General features: G+C 39.7%; 1 protein-coding gene across 10 annotated transcripts in view; it reads left to right on the top strand.

The window, feature by feature from the left end:
* LOC113880949 (peroxisome proliferator-activated receptor gamma) overlaps positions 1-19128 on the top strand; it is a 217488-nt gene that overhangs the window by 21832 nt on the left and 176528 nt on the right. For 7 of the 10 annotated variants that reach the window (XM_027523652.1, XM_027523651.1, XM_027523654.1 and 4 more), the window contains exon 2: positions 1719-1813. The gene's annotated coding sequence lies outside the window, so the exon portion shown is untranslated. Of the gene's footprint in view, positions 1-1718; positions 1814-14260; positions 14379-19128 lie in introns of all 10 variants that reach the window. The other 3 variants (XM_027523656.1, XM_027523659.1, XM_027523657.1) reach the window with 2 other exon arrangements.

A 19128-nucleotide genomic window follows, 5' to 3' on the forward strand; every position in this document is an offset into this window, starting at 1 on the left:
TTTTAATGAATTCATATTTATTTCAGGTGAGTGTCAAGAAAAGCTAATATGATTTAATCTTAGCCTGGAGTAAACATTCTTTACTTTTTCAGATAGAGATTTTATTCAAATTTTTCTAAGTGGTAATCCATTGTAGATAAGCTGTTTCTCACGTATTATGTGTATTATATGTTATGAACAGTTTTGATGTGGGGACTCCTTTCATTTTTTACTAACAGATGAGAGAGTGTTTCACATGCAGACTACATTGTTACAATACAGATCAACAGTCAGAAAGCAAAAAGCATGCTGGTCTAAAACAGGCAAGTTAGCTCTGTCTGTGCCCCATGCTGAACACAAAATAGTTACCTTAACCGTTGATACTGAGTTCACATTAGGAGGTTTTCAATTTCCAAACAGAAGTACTAACCAATGCTGGGGAAACAAACAAATAATCAAACAAACTACACTGGCTGCAGTTGATATTCTTCTAATGCAGAAATAGCAAAATGGGAAAACATTTTATATTCACCATCCACTATGTTTATGCCTTTTATACAGTTCATGAGGTTCTCACAGCAAGTGTACTGGGGTGGTTTGCTATTCCCTCCCCTGGGAAAGATTGAGGGCAGAAGGAGAAGAGGGCATCTGAGGAGGAGATGACTGGAAGGCATCACCAATGCAGCGAACATGAGCTCGGGCAGACTTGGGAGATGGTGAGGGCCAGGGAGCACTGGCGCTCTGCAGTCTATGGGGCCGCAGAGAGACATGACTGAGCAACTAAACAGCAATGACAACACGTTTGTGCCATTCACAAATTAGTAATAGATTAGTTTCTGCAAATTCCAGATGGAAGGGTGCAGAATTTAAAAAAAAGAAAAGAGAAATGAGAATTTGGAGGAGGTTAGACTGGGCAGAATGTTGGGTCTGGCTGTTGGGACTTTGAAGGCCCTGATGATAAGGCTTTGGCACTGGGTGCTGTTTTGTCTTTATGGACACACGGCTATTCTCGGATCCCTGAGTCCTTTGTAAGAGCCAAGGATACACATTCTTAGACCTTTGGCATGATTACTCAATAATCTTCTCTCTGCGTCTTCCTTTATAAATCTGACCGACTGGGAAGGGAGTTTGGGGGAGAATGGATACATGTATGTATAAGGCTGAATCCCTTTGGTGTCCACCTGAAACTGTCACAACATTACTCATTGGCTAAACTCACAAATAAAATAAAAAGTCTAAAAAAAATTTTTTTTAAAGGCTCCACATGAAATGTGTGACATCTCTTGTCTCTAAATGGTTGTGACACTTTTACTTTAGGTTAGCAGGCATGTGCCCTCTAGAACAAGCTTGTATTTTCATAAATGTCATCTTTGCTGTGTATAACTTTTATCAATCACCTATCTTTTGAGGTTAGTAATCCTTTTAAGATCTAGTTTTTCTTAAGTCTGCATGGCAACATAGGTGCGATTATTAATTCTGCATAAAAGATGGGTGAGACAAAGGACCTTGACTCATGATCAGTGACAGACTTGTCTTTTCAGGAAGATTCTCCATGATTTATGAGTCAGTCTGTTGTTTGCTTCTAGAGAACACAAAGTGTTTTAAGCTCAGGGAAAGCAAACATTCAAGATGAAATCCAACAGAGGAAATACATGTACTTCTGCTTATCCATTTTGACAGATGAGTTTGTCTAAGAATTTTGAATATGTGTGTATATTAAAAATCTTCTTTCTTTTCAGTTGTTCAGGTTTGAAAGAAGCCACAACATACAACTCTAAGCCAGAGACATACAAGAGGGACGTTTCCGTAAACAAGTGTCATTCCTGAACAGTAGGTAAACTCAGAATTTATTGTACTAAATTTGTTTTTAAAAGAATCTTTAAAAAAAAAACTGTGAATGCTTCATAGTATTTTATTGCAAAATTTCTTAGAGAGCTTTTATTTTGACTATCAGAATACTTTCTACTGTATAATCTACCAGTCAGTGAACAGAGGCCACAGTAACTTACTTGTCTAAGACAAAACAAAGATAGGAAAGTGACCTAGAAGCTGAGAAGATAACTCAGATCCTTAGAAAATAAGTCTCAAGTACATTATATTAGATTCCTGTGTTAGTAGTTAAATTGAGAGAAAAATAAAAATATCTTGCCTGATTCCCTGTAAGTCTTGCAGCCATGATGCCAGGTTACAGAGGAGAAAGTAGCTTAATTTATCCAATGCCCAGGTATATATATTCTATATGGGGTATTAAAATCCAGTGCTTCAAATGGCTACAGGAAGGTTTTAAAAAAAAATAAATAAATAAAAAAAATAAAATCCAGTGCTACAGTTATTTATTTTATTATTCAAATAATTCCAACTCCCAGTGACCAAGGCTGGAATAATTTGAACAATAAAATTTTTAAAAACTACAGCTTTGGATTACAACCCCCATCTATATACAATCATGTATGTATGTGTGTATATGTATATACATATACACACACACATGATTCTATACTGATATAAAGGGCTTCTCTGGTGGCTGAGATGGTGAAGAATCCACCTGCTAATGCAGGAGACACAAGTTTGATCCCTGGATTGGGAAGATTCCCCTGGAGGAGGAAATGGCAACCCACTCCAGTATTCTTGCCAGGAGAATCCCATGGACAGAGAAGCCTGGCGGGCTACAGTCTGTGGGGTTGCAAAGAGTCAGACACGACTGAATGAGTAAGGCACAAAACAAAATAAATGAATGACTGAATGAATAAGTAAATGGAAGGAGAAGTACTTTTCTGTACAGAAGAATTTAAATTAGTAAACGTGAAAGGGATGAGGGAGATGGAAAATTGCCTTCAGAGAACCCCAGCAGCAGTGACTGCTCCCGGCAGGGCCACTGACCAGTACTCAGAAGATGAGTGTCAGGAGGAGCAGAATATGGACACAGAACCTCAAAGTGTCTCCCTCCAAATATTTATTAATTACAAAAAGAAAAGTAGTTATTTTATAGGGGAGAATCCTGGCAGAGCCCACTTTAACCAAGTAATCCAGGTCAACAGGTTTATATCCACAGTAATAAGACATATTGAAAAGGGCCCATCAGGTCCTCAGAATTCTTCCCCAAAATTCATAACAGTAGTTGAATCTGAGAAAATGTTGGGCAAATCTAAATAGACATTCCACGAAGTACCTCACCAGCGTTCTTCAACAGTGTCCAGGGCATGAAAGACAAAGACTGAGGTACTGATCGTTCAATGTGTGCACTTCACTGTATGTCAAGTATACCTCTTAAAAAAAAGAAGAAGAAAAAAGAGTGAGAAACTGAGGAAATAAGGAGAAGTAGCTACAGAGCACAATGTGGGATCCTGGACTGGGCCCTGGAACTGAGAAAGGGCCTGAATGGAAAAACTGGTGAAATCCGAATAAACCTGTTTACATTCTCGTGCCAGTTCATTTATTAGTTTTCCTTGTTGGGCTGCCGTTGTAAAATGTTCACAGTAGGAAGCCCAGCACAAGTGACATGGGAACTGTATCTTTGCAACGTTTCTGTCAACCTGAAATTATTTCAAGATGAGACGTTCTTTCGAAGTTACATTGGAGTCCCTCAGTAACCATTCTTATTAGATTCTCACTGGTTTTCAGAGGGAGTTTCTGTTTGTTGGCCAACTTTAGAACACTCTTCTCATCAAGGATTACACCTTGAGCTCTTTCTTAATCCTGTGTGTGCACAGCGCTTCCTTAGGCTCCACAGCCTTCCTCCCCACATAGTTCTTCAGTTCCACAGGCTTCCTCCTCAGGTAGTTCTCCAACCAGTTGCTTCCAGCCCCTAGAACACCTGTGAGTGGGGGAGAACACCCACAAGGCGCTGCGTCCTCAGAAACCACCTCTTAGCAAAAATTTTAGCTGGCGATGGTCAGGGTGTGACTTCAGTGTTCAAACTAAGTCTACATCTCATTAATGATCTCTGGGTCCACCGTTCTTCTTGATGCAAGACAGCATTTGAACAAGCCTGTAGAATTAGGAGCCTTATATTTGAATGGTGAAGAGAAGAGAAGATCATGCTGTTTTCAGGTAAAATTTCTGGGAGTTCTGTGAATACAAGGAATAATAAGGGAACTTTGATTCTTAAAGGAAGTCGATAGCTGCATTGTTTGCTTTGAAAATCAGTTTAACTGAAAAAACAAAACAAAACAAAAAAAACAAAAACCCAAAGCCACTTTAAAATCAAAAGACTGAACTCCTGAAAGACCAAGTAAGGGGCAGACATGTACTCTGGCTTCTGAAAATGAGCATTTAGGCTTGAAAAACAAAAATACTAAGTATTAGTTCTTCCCTGAAGGTTTTTTGTCATCAGCTCTCTTGTGTGTTCAACCAATTTGGTAAACTACACTAGTTCAGAAACTTTAAGAGAAACAAGAAGAAACCGAAGTGTCATCTAGAATAGTCAGATTCATAGAGATGGCAAGTAGGCTGGTGACCAGGAGCTGGGAGGAATGGGAATGGGAGTTTAGTGTTTAAAGGGAACTCAGTTTCAGTCTGGGAAGATGAAAAAGTTTTGGATGGTAGTGATGGATGCAGAGCAGTGTGAATGCACTTAATGCCACAGAACTGTACATTTTTAAATGGTTAAAATGGTACATTTTTTATGTAAGTGTATTACCAGCACTTTAAAAAGTGAAAAAATAAGTAGAAGTCTTTAGCAGTTCCATTCCCCTTCTTTCTAGGGTGCCCAGCTTTGAGCAGAATCTCTGACTGGGGGTGTTTCTCCTTCTGAGGAATCTTTTTTAAAAATCTAGAGATGGTTTCCTGGACATCACTTACCAACCAGAAGTTTAAATGGCCCCGTATCCTAAGTGGTGCAAGTAGAAAGGAGCCCGGCACACAGGAAACAGGAGCGCTGGGTAGTCAGGAGAGTTGCTTTTGGGTTAATTTATAACTAAGACAAATGAATCTATAAAAAGAAGAAAAGCCCCATAAGAATTATGTTAACTGATGGTAAGGGAGAAAAAAGGGTTTAGATAAAAGATATCTGAACTCGTTTGGTCCCAGTGATTTTATGGCTGAGGAATTCAATTAGAGGTGTACTGGCCAGAGCAAATCGCAGTCCTGTAAATTACTAATAGAACCCCACGATCTTTATCGTTTTCTGTATGTGCTCACATGCAGGGTTCAGGCCTGCCCTCTGTAAATACACTTTCTGCTCAGCTATGCTGCTAGGTATGCACTCAGAGCTGCAGGACTGGAACAGAGATAGGGTTCTGAAACCTTCCAGGTGGGGAGGTGGTACGAATAGCAATAAGATTAGGAACTAGGACAGATAAAATGACTCTGGCTCTTGAATTTGGGCCATTGGGTTTGTCTCATGTCACATTAAATTCTTTCAAGATGTTTTTGTTACTGAAAAGCTGTGAAATATCTTTTACAAGAAAAAGACCACCGGTAATCACACTATACTAAACTAAGAAACTACTATTCTAACTTCTGCTTAGTTTGTTGCAGTTCTAGCTGACCTATGTATGTTTTTAAATCACTAACAGTTATGGTTTATGTCGTACTTCTGCTTCTTTCCCTGTTAGATTACGTATCTTTCTCCCTTTTTACCTGGCTTTCAGATGTCATAATGACAACACGGTAGTTCATCTTAGTGATATCACAGAATTTAGTAAGCCAGTTTTTAGGTGGCTTCTAATGTTCTAATTGTTACACAGTTACTGTTGATTCTTACTCAGTTACATACAGTGAATATCTTCATGCACATACTTCAGTTTTCAAAAAAGTAATTTTCTTCAGATTAATTGCTTTAAGAGGAGTTCTATGTTTAAGGCTTTGAGCAACTGTATTTACTCCTGCATTATTCGTTTTTATGACATTTCACATTGCTCTAAGAATATATTAGCAACAAATTGAACAAAAGCATATTTCCAGAGCATGTGTTTAAATGATTTCTGTTCATTTGAATCTATTATTGTTTAGCTCTGGGTGTGTGTGCGTGTGTGTGCATGTGTGTGCGTGTGTGTGTGTGTGTATGACAGCAGAATGAGGTTGGAGAGTGAAGAGTTTCACTGGTTGTTTAGATATTAGAATAATATGGGCTTTGGGGTAGTTTCAGGGTTGTGTCAGGAGGTGTTGGTTTTGTTCTGGGTTAGGAAAAACCAACTTGGTTGCAATGAAGTTGCAGATTATTTCCTGGAGCTATGCCAGATTTAAATCAGATGTAAAGCCTGTGCTGGAGGTCCCCATGGCCTTTAAGTCTGCATGTTGCTGGTTGTTATAAAGGAATGATGGCTTTTGAAAATGCAGGTTTAACTAAGTAGCACTTCCAGACAGACGGATACAAATGCTTTTTTAAGGATTTATTTCAATCAAATATTTTAAATTGGTAGTTTGAATATTTGATCAGATCAGATCAGATCAGTGGCTCAGTCGTGTCCGACTCTTTGCGACCCCATGAATCACAGCACGCCAGGCCTCCCTGTCCATCACCAACTCCCGGAGTTCACTGAGACTCACGTCCGAGTCAGTGATGCCATCCAGCCATCTCATCCTCTGTTGTCCCCTTCTCCTCCTGCCCCCAATCCCTCCCAGCATCAGAGTCTTTTCCAATGAATATTTGAAGGGAATAGTAATTTTAGGATAAAGATATAATGATAAGAGAAAATTTTAAGATACAAAATTATATGTTTAAAATGTATTATAATGAATAGAAAAAGATTATTGGTGATTGTCTTTCACTTTCATGCATTGGAGAAGGAAATGGCAACCCACTCCAGTGTTCTTGCCTGGAGAATCCCAGGGACGGGGAGCCTGGTGGGCTGCTGTCTATGGGGTTGCACAGAGTCGGACACGACTGAAGTGACTTAGCAGTAGCAGTAGCAGTCTTCCCTGTTTATTCTAAACTCTCATTTGGGGGTTAAGTGTAACAGTTAATGATGTGAAATAGAGGTTACAGCTTTTTAACTACAATCCAGTGTACTATACATTTTACTATCAAATAAGCTACATAAGAACAACAATAAAGATCATTTAAAGAAAAAGGTTATCTATAATCAACATCGTTATTGAAACTAATTTCTACAAGTTGCTTTCCTGTTCTTAATAAATATACACACATTTTTGTATGTTTATATAGAATTTGAGAAAGAAAATACACTATCCCTGACCCTCGATGTCTGTGAAATTAGGAAATTATGATAAATGATTTCTAAGCTATCTTTTCATTCAAAAACAGTATTTTAAAACCTAACTGTGTCTAAACTCTGTAACATCTTCTGGAAAAACATATAAATTGATCACAATGAGTACTATCTTTACCTAAAAAATGTGAGTCACTGCTATGAAATGTAGAGGATTAACTGCAAAAAATTAAGCCTGAAAGAAAAACTTCTGTAATGTTCACAGTTTATTAAACTGAAGAATTCATGGTAAGGTGAGGGGTTTGACTATTTGAGACTCGTGAGTAATAATTTCAATAAAGCAATGTTTGGCCTCAAGTAGTAATTTTAATAAAACTTACTGTACAAAGGTCTGATAAGAGAGAATACAAAAAATTACTTTTGGCGATGACTGGATTTTCATTTATAACTGTGCTTTCATTCTTGTAAGAGAAAAAAAGTTTTTAATCTTTTTATAATCTCATAATTTTAGTGTTTTCATGAACTAACAGTGTGTAAAATTACTGATTTTTGGCACCTAGTTAGACCAGTTAGGAAAAATATACACGTCTTCCTAATCTCTCCTTCCAGGATTTTGTTTGCCTTTTTAAAAATGCCGGTAATGAGCTGTGCTGTCCTGGCTGTAGCTTGCTTAATTCGTTGGCTACTCCCAATACCGTGCATAAATTCTGCCATATAGGATCAACTTAACATGCGAAGAGCTTCACCACTGGAACCATCGCTATTCCATGGACCATGAAGTGAAGCATCTGTGATCTCTCTGTATTATTCTAGTTGTTGTTTTGACTTTTCTTTCTTTACACTTACGAACTCCTTGTCCTTCAGTCCAGATCTTGTGATCTGAAATCATTTAAATTATTAAAAGTTTGGTATTTTTAACCTTTTATACTCTCAGTAGACAGGACATAGGAAATTTAGTGACGTAAGCATCTTTAATAATCTTTAAAAGTCATAAGACTTGGTAGCTGGGACAAGAAACAATTAGGCATAAATTTCAGGGAAATACCAAAATGGCATGACTTGTGTTCTTTTGTTAGCAAGCCAGTTGGCTTTCCTTTCAAACCCAAGGAATAAGTCGTGTGGCCACCTTTTATGACTTCAGTTTCATCTGCATCACAGAAATATATGTTTCCCTAAGTTTACTCACTATAATTTGTGATTGCTATTTTTCTTATCTGCGAAGGAAGTACAACAGTTCCCACTGGGGAAATACCATGTTAAGTTGATCCTAAAATAAGAAATCTAAGGGAAAGGTCACATCCTAATAACTTGTGCAAATCTAAATTCCCATGGAGCTTTAAAATTATTTTGTAGCAATAGAGTATTAACAATGTGTTGTTGAACTTCTTCCAGATAGCGTCATAAAATTGAGAACACTTTTGTGTACAGAAATAACCACTGATATATCAGTACAATTGACAAGACCTAATTTTTTTTTTTTTTTTAGCAATCCATTTTGAGCATCCAGAGAAATCTAGCATGAATCATAAACCACAAAATGCTTTTGGTTGCTTTCACTGAAAATATAAGGCATATTATTCAGGAAGTAGTATAATAATTATATACAGAGAAAGGGATTTTTCCTATAACTATAGAGATGTTTAATACTCCACTTTTTACCAGCCCTGACCCCCAGTCATACTTTGGAAAAACCCTAAGTATGTAATTCTAAACAGAACTCCTGCTTCCAGGAACATCTGAAGGTTGACTTGAACATCAGGGTCACCTAGGCTGTAGTCTCGCCTTTTCTATTAGTTGGCAATCTGTTAAAATCTCTGGGCCTCGGTTTCCTTATCTTTTAAGATATTGATTATGAGGATCAAGTAAGATCAAATAAATACAGGGCTTAGAAAAATTTTTTACAGATCATATATCTTTAAGATGTTACTGTCGTCACTGTCTTTGGTTTTCATCTTTTCCACATGAGGAAATTTAGTGCTTATCCATGTGATAGAACGTATGTTCAAAGAATGTCTACAACTACTCAATATCTTTGTAATAGCTCAGTTCAGGAATGGTGTTAGGCTCCTTCATTGTGTTAATTCGTTAATTAACATTGGTTTTGTGCACCTATATGAAAAGGGTGAAATGTAATAGACCTAGACCCTACTGCACATTCCTCGGGAAAAGTGCCTGCTGGGGAGCGGTCCCACAAAGTAGACTCACTTCCTGCAAGTTCACATCCTTTTAAGAAGAACCGACTGGGATGCGTGGTGGCTGGAATGCGATGAAGTGACTTGACTTACACCCTAAGTGATGAGTGGAAGTTACAATGTTCCCAGCTCCAGTATGTGGAGGTCTCTGTTCTCATCCTTTCATCCATCAGACTTTGCAGTAACAGTAATAGCAACAGCAAGTAAGAGTCTTAGGAGAATAAGTTCTCTGTGCACTTCTGCTCCCCGACATGGCAAGGGGAAAAAAATCTTTATGTGTGAACTACTGATGGCTGCTACTATAAATTTGTTTTTCCAACTTTTTAATTTCGATTGATGTTTTCTTAGTTCAGGTTTTCCTTATTCCTCACCTGAGTTATTGCATATTGTCTCTCTGACTCAATCCACCATTCCCATTTCATCTTTCAAGTAGACAGATTTTCTTCTCAAACATGTGTCTGCATTTCACCCCGATTCCTGGGAGCGTTACAGGCTTCATGGCCAACCTCAACCTACAGCCTCAGTCTCGTGGCTTCCATGTCAGGGCGTGGCCACACCAGATGGCTCTATTAGTGTTGCTCTCATAGCATTGGCTCATGCCTAGAATGTACCAAGTATCAGATGATTGCTGATTTTTTAGTTAGTTTCACCAAGGGAGCTTCTTGGGGATAAAGACTGTCTTCTGGGTGTCCCTAGTACTTAATACAGTTCCTAGCAAGGATTATGCAAGTGCTACAATTCTAATGGAATTAAAATTAAATGATTCAGCTATACTTTTATTACTGCTAATTAAGGATAGTACTATTAGCATTCTTGCCTAACTATTACTTTTACGTCTACCAACAAGAGCTGGAAGGGTGATACAAAGTGTGGTATCAGCCAGCTACTTTCTGACCCGTATAATTCAGAGATGAGGAATATTTAGTTCACAGACTTGTTATGACCTTTCAGTCTTCTCTAGTACTTGAAACACCCACTCCAGTGTTCTTGCCTGGAGAATCCCAGGGACGGGGAAGCCTGGTGGGCTGCCGTCTATGGGATCGCACAGAGTCGGACATGACTGAAGCGACTTAGCAGCAGCAGCAGCAGTATTTGAAACAGAGCTGCTCAGTCAGGTAAAGATCTATGGCAGTTATTTGTACGAAGGTTTTGTTGTTGTTCCTAATTATATGTGTTGTTTATTTGACAAGCATTTCCGAGCTACTTTTCTGTATCCAGCCCTGTTCTAGACCAAGGGGAATGACACCATTCATTACTCACAGTCTCATTTCAAGGGCAGTGCCAACACAGACCACATGAAAGAATTAAATCACAGAGCTGAGTGACGTGTGTTTGGGGGGAAACATGGGTGAAAGTTTGTAGAAGCAAACACATCCACAGAGCTGGAGTAGTCAGGTGAGCTGCACCCTGAAAAGGTGGATACGGACAGGAAGGAGCTGGAGATATTAGACACGAGGGGCATTGTGGGGCGGGGATTTCAGGATTTCAGGGACACACTGACTGCACTCTAGAGTCAGTGGGAGGGTCACGTAGGAGGGGAAGGGCTGAGCTTGGCAGGATATGAAGGCCAGAGCAAGGAACTTGGGCTTTGTCTAGGAGACATTGGGCAACTTGAAGATTCGGGAGGGGGACGTGGTGCAACAGTCACTCCATTTGGAAAGGACAAGTGAAAGAGATATTTTGATAATGTAAGATTGGGTGACTGAATAAAAAGCAAAGAGAATGAAAGAAAAGGGTCAAGAATGACCTTTGGGGTGATGTATAGAGAGATGGAAAAACTGTGGGAGAGGAACTGTGTTTGGGGGAAAAAAGATGAGGTTGATTTTAGGCTTGTTGAATTTGAAGTGAAGGTGGAGTATCTCAGTAGGAAAGCCCTAGAGAGGTGAAGATTCGAGACTGAGCCTTGTTTCGGAGGCTGGAATGAGACACGTTGTCTTGGATGTCGTGAACACAGAGTAAAGCATGCTTCACATAGCATAGGACAGCACAGCATGGAACATAGAGTGAAGAACAGCGCACAGGTCAGGCCTAAAGGGGGAAGCTGAACAAACGGCAAGAGTAGATAAGATCATCACATCACTGCCAAATAAGGCAAATTTTAAGACGAGGAAAAGAATACAAGCCTTAGGACCTCTTACGCACCTGGCGTTACGTTACTAACTTGACGTATATCATCTTGTTTCATCCTCACAACAACTGTGTAACCGGTAGGAATTATAATTACCCCCATTTCCCAGATGAATAAAGTGAAGTTAAACAGGTGAAATAATGTGCCTGAGGGCATACTGTCAGTGCCAAAAGGAGTGTAATTTCAACTGAGATTCTTTTGACTTCCAAGCTCACACATTTTTTTTTCAACTGAAATATTGTAAAATGACGGCGAACTGTCAAGAAGAATGAGAAAAGGAGTAATGCCATTAACAGCTGCAAGGAGGAGTTCATTGTTTAATTTTATAGCTGAAGTGTAGTGGGAGGAGGGCTTCCCTGGTGGCTCAGCAGTAAAGAATCTGCCTGCAATGCAGGAGCCTCAGGAGACTCAGGTTCCATCCCCTGGGTCAGGAAGATGCCCTGGGGGAGGGCATGGCAACCCACTCCAGTATTCTTGCCTGGAGAATCCCATGGACGGAGGAGCCTGGCAGGCTACAGTCCATGGGTCACAAAGACTCAGACAGGAATGAGCGAGTGAGCGCACAAGCACTCAGAGTGGGCGGGATGACTGTGTAGGGAGCTTAGAAGGTAACAGGTGGTAATATATCGATGAAGGGGGAGATTTTAGACCCCCGCTGAGTGGGGCAACAAATAGGACAGCTCTCCCAAAAAGCTAAATCAAGGAATGTAGTGAGGAGCGCAAATCAGTGGGGGAGGAGATAGTGTAGGGCTGAGGCCTGAGAAAAGTCGTTAAAAAGGGCCGGAACCTGCAAGAAAGGATTGCTTCCACTGAGTTTAGAGGTTGGTTTTCCAGTGGAGACCAGGGGGCAGGGAGTAAATGAGAAACATGTCAGATAAACATAGAATTTTTTTAAATTACTTTTTTCCTATTTATGTATTTAATTTTTTGGCCACGCCACAGCATGTGGGATCATAGTTCCCCTACCAGGGACTGAACCCTTGCTTCCTGCTTTGGAAGCTCAGAGTCTTAGCCACTGGACCATCAGGGAAGTAGTCATTTATTTTTAATTGAAATATAGTTAATTTACAGTCAGTGTGCCATTGGTTTTAGGTATACAGCAAAATGATTCAGATATATATATATATATATATATATGTATATTCTTTTTCAGATTCTTCTCCCTTAAGTGAAGTGAAAGTCGCCAGTCGTGTCCGACTCTTTGCGACCCCATGGACTATACAGTCCACGGATTCTTCAGGCCAGAATCCTGGAATGGGTAGCCTTTCCCTTCTCCAGGGGATCTTCCCAACCCAGGGATCAAACCCAGGTCTCCTGCACTGCAGGCGGACTCTTTACCAGCTGAGCCACCAGGGAAACCCTTTTCTTTAAAGGTTATTGTAAAATATCGAGCAGTTCCCTGTGCTGTACAGTACGGTCCTTGTTGGTTATCTATTTTGTTTATAGTAGCGTGTTTCTGTTAATCCCAGACTCCTAACTTATCCCTCCCCTCCTCTGCCTTTCTCCTTTGGTAACTGTAAGTTTGTTTTCTAAAACAGATTAAAAAAAAAAAACGCTAGTTGTAATGACACCTCCAAGTTATAACTTACTTGGGGAAGAGCTCATAAATATAGATATGGTGGCTACATGACCGTAATCAATCATTTTCCCTCTTCCGGCCTCAGTTTTCCTGTGTGTTGACAGTTTGGTGTAGGGTAGACAAATGAGTCTCTAAGGACCCTTCCACTACTTCATTTTCTAAGCACTGTGGAATGGGATAGCCTTGATCTGTTCAGAGAGAGGGCAATCACATAGCTTTATACATCAAAGAAACTTGTAGGAATAATTAAAATTAGAGACACAAAGGAAATTTTTAAAGTTTTAAGTCCTCCAGTCAAAATTTCTGGTTGTATCTCTTTTCTCCCTTATTAACAGTTATTAAAATGTCAGTGTGTTACTAAGTGTAACTAACTCTTGTTACTAATTCTTGAAGGCAAGGTCTCTATCCTATCCTCTGATATGTCCTCACCATCAAGCCTAGTGCTTGATACAGAATAATGATTCTGCTTATTAAATGAATGAGAGTTGAATTACAAAACACAGTGTTTCCATTAGAGAGGGTGCTTTTTGTCTCCTGTGCTCTCCCTTCTCAGTCTCCTCAGTGACTGTTCAGAAGTGTATTAATTGTGCCAAGGTGGTCACTTTTCAATATGCTGCTTTCTTTCTGTACCATTTAATTGCTCTTTTATTTGATCGCTGTGTTGGTTTTTTGTTAAAGGAATCTATCCTTGGTGAGTTGGACAGTTCACTGAAACCTTAGGATTTTTTCAAAATTATCTTTTGTAAGAACTTACAAATTAATTAGTATTCTAGTGTCACACTTTTTTGTCAGTTTGGCTGTTGGCTATTTGGTTGCTAAGTCGTGTCTGACCTTTTGCAACCCCAACGTACCAAGAACGTTGCCTTTATAAAAAGGAATCGCGTTTTGTATTACAGAGGAAAACTGATTTTGAGAAAAGCAGAAATCTATTTCTGAACAAATTCAGTGATGGTGGTGTAAGAAAAAAAAAAAAGCCACAAGAAGTCATCCCAAATTAGTAATGCTTCCCATCTTAAACACATGATTTCAGTTGTCCCCAGCTAGCTAAAGGTTACAAAATGTCACCAAATACCCTTCACTTCCTTATGAGTTCTTGCTCCCCCCACCCTTATTCCCAAATATGGTAGATGGAGTTGTAAAAACCCTGAAGTATGACAATATAGTTTATTACACTTTTAGTTAGAAGCATTCTGCCAAAATGAGCTGAGAAATAGAGGAAATGGATTTAAATTTACAGCAGTCCACTGAGATAGAATATTACTTTTTCCAGACCACTCAACCAGCAAGCCAGTTTGTAACTTCAGTGCTCCATACGTTGGAAGAGTTGCAGCTGTCACAAAATCAACAGAAACATCTCCGGCTAAAGTACTTCAGTGTGAAGATTGACTGTAGGAATGTTTTTTTCAAAAGCATGCTTTTATATACTTTATACCACTTTCCAGATGGCACCGATGTTACTTGGTGCTACTTTGGGACTTACTGATTGCTCTCATCTCTCTGACAGGAATTAGAGCCGGAGCTGACATTTTTCACTGTTAGCAGACTCTGACTTTAGCGATCTGGTGACTTGAAGATGCCTCTGTCTCTCATTACTGTGCTTCAAGTCTACAGATTGTCCCTGGTCTTCCCTTTTCCTGAGATAGAAATTCAGACTGTTTACCATGGGACATGCAAAAATGCCAACTTTAACAAATGGCTGTTTGATTCTTGGATAGAAATGGAAATATTGGGCAAGACAACCAAAGATCCCCAAACTGAGTGGTCAGTGAAAGCTTTAGTTATCCTGGGTTTTGAGTCAAGATAGTAAGCAGCATAGCATATAGAATCAGCCATCCTGTGAAAACATGAACTTGAAGGAAGAGGGTGATTGATCTTCATTTCCCCCTTAAAAGTTTGTTCAATTTTAAGTTTGTTTGTTTTTTTTTTTTCAAAATATACACCCTCACCGTATTATTTTAAAAGTGGCCAATGTGCTGTGCACGTTGTGTTGAAAGAGGTTATCTTGTCATTTGAAATACAACAGGAGTGAAAAGGGTCGCGTGGTAAAAGAGAAGGAAACGGGGTGTTTTAACCCAGTTTGCTTCTTCCTCTTTGGACTGCTATTCATTTTATTTTAGCTGTTCTGTTTGCCTGAACACAGGCAGCGTCACCACTTCTGTTACAGTATTCTGCACTTAGAGAGTTAGAAGCAGCTATAAATCAGTAGACAGAGCAGAATCTTGGCGGATGAGGTCTCAGCCAGGAAACAAGCATTTTGTTTATAATTTAGACAATTCGAGAACCTGGTGTCTGGGCATTCAGTAAGAAGTCAGGGAAGGGAAGCCCAAAGAACCAGGACATTTATTATGAATAGATGTCACCTTTCTGCACTAGGAGGTTTAAATCCAAGTACCTTGAGAAAAACTAAGGATGTTTCTCTTTCTACTTACTTGGCAAGCTTTTTTTTTTTTTTTTAAAGAGTAAGGACCCCAAATCAAAAGAGAGCAAGGGCCACAGCAGTGCGTGTGAGCTGGCAGCTGGCATCATGCTTTTTGTGGCTCTGCTGAGAAAGGTCTCAGACCCACAGTCTGCAGAGGTAGTGAGAGGTTACTGCTCACACTACAGCTGAGGTACATTTGGGAAGGGCCTTTGAAACAAATACTCATGTCATAAAAGAGATGTTCAAATCCCAGGATCTTTTTTGTACAGAATGGCACTGGCTGCCATGTGCTTACTGGGCCATCAGTCCGTCCTTGGAGAAATATCTGTTCTAGTCCTATGCCCCCTTTTAGTTGGGCTGTTTGCTTTCTTGCCTTTTATTGTTCTTCTCTCGCTTCTTAGTTCATTTTCTTACACACTTTTCTGTATAATCAAAAAGATTATTTCACTGAGCCCAGAGACATGCTTTATATCTGCCTTTCATTACCACAGAGTCGAGGTTGAAGGCTTCTCACCCTGTTGCCAGAATTAGTACCTGAGAGTCTCCCTTGAAATGAAAGAGTTTTTCAGAGTGCTTTGATGCTCTGAAATTCCTCGTATTCTCTCCCAAATGGCAGCTTCATGAGCCCACGGCCCTACAGGACTGACTCACTGAGAAGTACTCAGGAAAACAAACGTCTACTTTCTTAGAAAGAGCTCACTGTAGACCTAGAAGAGACCATCTCTTTCTGAAATTTGGATCCAAAGAGTCTTGGGGGTCCACAGATATATTCTTGGGCTCTGAGAATTTCAGAATTTAAAAATACTGTGTTGTCATCAACAATAAAGGTCTTTATAAAGCCCCAGTTTCACAATTCAAGGACATTTTCATGGTTTCTTACATTAGTTTTCTCAACCTGGGCATAGTCTGAAGACACAGCCTTCGCAGATCTGTCCAATTTTTTTCTTCCCTTAAAAGGGACTCACATCTGTGATGCTTAAGAAACTCTGATCAAGTCCCCTTCCTCTCCTTTTACAAAGGAGGCCTAGAGAAGTTAAGACTTCCCGGAATAACACAGCAAGTTAATAAAACCAACCAACACTGAATCTCGAGTCTTTAGTCCGCGTTTGTTGTGGATGCTGCAGGGATCGTGAATCCATTGGATTTAAATGTTGTGGGAAAGGCAGACAGTGAGCAAGTGATAACTAAGACAGAGTGCTGCAAGGGAGGAAGAGTGGTGAGTTGTTTGGAGTGATAACGGGGATTTCACCTGATCTGAGGGTTTGGGGAAGTGATTTTTATGCTGATAATGGAAGAGAGAGTGTAGGAGTCAGCTTAAGAAAGGAGTTAGCTGTAGGAGAAAGGAGAAGTACCACAGAGGAAATAACACGCGAAGGCTCTGCATGGGGAAAAGCAAGCTGTAAATGGAGAAAAGGACTGGGGAGAGGCTTCAAAGATAAACAGGGATTACTCAAAGCAGTTCAGATGCCAGGCAATCAGAAGCCAATATAGATTTTAAATAATGGAGTGACAGAATCTGATTTGAACTTAAAGAGGTCATTCTGGCTAAAGTTGCCGAACTGTCTGGAGAGGCGATTAGAGCTGACTTAGGGAAAGCAGGTGGGAAATGATCAGAAAGATGTGTAAGAGAGACGAGTAATTTGGGTCGGGGTTGATAGCAGAGAAGGTTGAGAGAAGTGACCGAATGAATTTAACAGATGGAATCAAAAGGAGGTGGTGATTGATTGCATGTGAGTGTAAGAATAGTCAGTTATGACTTTTTTGGGGGGGGGGTATGATCAGCTGGTAGATCAGTAGGAGCCATTTACTAAGTCAGGCTCACTGAATGAGACCAGTTCTAGGAAAAAGATGATAGATGTGGTCTTGGACCTGTTGAATTTTGAGGAGCCTATTGCAATGGACATATCAAATAGATGTTTATATAGAGGTCTGAGGCACAAAAGAGATGATGAGGATGGAGATAGAGATTTAATAATCTCAGTATATCCTAGACCTTTGAAGTCTTCTGTGATGAGATTGCTGAGGGGAGAGTATATAGAATTGGAAGAGTGAAGAGCCTTGAGGAAGAACCAACGTTCTTGGTAGGATCACTGGTATCTCAGGAGCCAGAAAGAAGAGAAACCATGGAAGAAGGACCAGGCTCTAGAGGTCTGCTCTGTGATGGAAAAGCCGAATGGTTAGTTCTGCAAAATATCTACCTACCTGACATGCTGAGATAGTTGGACGCCGCTGATGTGTCAAGTCAAACATTTTTCCATTTCTTTTTCCAGAAGGTAGTCTTGTGAAACGTTGATTAACTGGTATGTACAGTGTTCTCAGTTAATTGAGTCTCTCTGGAATCAACCAGAAAGCCCTCGTCATTTCTGTTACGTAAAATCCTTCTAAAACACAGTAAGCCAAGTTTCTGTCTTGGTAATTATTGTGGGGTGAAATAAAATTTAAATTGAGTTTAGGTAATTCTAATGATTCAGGAACTCTTCATGTCTTAGTTTCATTTTGAATAGCAGATAACATTTTACTAAAGATATAGAAAATGTTGAAGATTATCTCAGGAAATGCTCTAGAAGCCACTTTTAAAAAACAAATCACTTTTTAACTGCCTTTTTTCCCTTAGTGTTTGTCCATTTTTTTCTAAAGGTGTGGGAACAGCTTTCAGTACATCAAGAGCTTTTGAAAGCTGATGAAAGTTATGTTGCATTTATTTTTATTTATATGTGGATTTTTATATAATTCTAACCTAGTAGAACCAAGGATGTCCGTACATTTCTCAGTGTTGTTAATTTCATCAAAATGTGTACTCTTTGATCACTGACCCCGTGTATAAGGCAGCTCTTTGAGAATTATTCTAGTGACATTACAGATATACATATGCAGGCAATAAAGAGCAATGTGAAAAGTTGCAGCTGTATCAGGTTTGAGCAAATAAGTCATGAGGCAACTGCACAGGTGATCTTTCCAATGGTAATAATACCAAAGTGAATCTTTTAAAATGAAGTGAAATACCCTTCAAAGTGTGGTCTAGGGAGAAGGAAACTAACATCTATGCTTACTCTGTGCCAAGCGGTTCTCAGTGTCTTGCACACATTACAGTAAATCCCATGCATACGACCCTTCAAACTGCAAACCTTCAAAGATGCAAACGTGTGTTCCGTCACCGTCAGGCATGAGTGACGTTGCCCTCCGTCTCCTGTTGCTGACGACACTTCCGCTCTACCATCTCCCACCTCCTCTCCCTCCTCCAGTCAGTAGCTCTTCTTGTCTGTTCACTGGACGCCAGCCTCTGGAGGCCAGCTGTTGCACTGCAGTACCCTACTCTTAAGGTGCTGTACTATAAGGTTAAAAATGTCGCCTTTATTTTCTGTGTTTGTTTCTGTGTATTGTTTGTGTGAAAAGTGTGATAAACCTACTATAGTGCAGTACTATATAGCTGGTTGTGTTAGTCGGGTACCTAGGCCATCTTTGTTGGATTTAAAAACAAATTGGACTTCTGAACATGCCCTCAGAACTGAACTCATTTGTGTGTAGAAGACTTACATGCAAGACTTAGTACTGTATTTCTTTGTAAAACAAAGAAATCGTAAAACCACAATTGTTTTATAATGAGGCCACTGAGACTAAAAGGTTAAGTACTTTGCCCAAAGTTACACCCTGGTAGGTGGTGATGCCAGAATTCTACTTGAAATTTCATTTTAAAGTGAGTGTTCTTTCTATTTACATCT

This window comes from Bos indicus x Bos taurus, chromosome 22, assembly GCF_003369695.1.
Source record: "Bos indicus x Bos taurus breed Angus x Brahman F1 hybrid chromosome 22, Bos_hybrid_MaternalHap_v2.0, whole genome shotgun sequence".
Classification (NCBI taxonomy): Eukaryota; Metazoa; Chordata; class Mammalia; order Artiodactyla; family Bovidae; genus Bos; species Bos indicus x Bos taurus.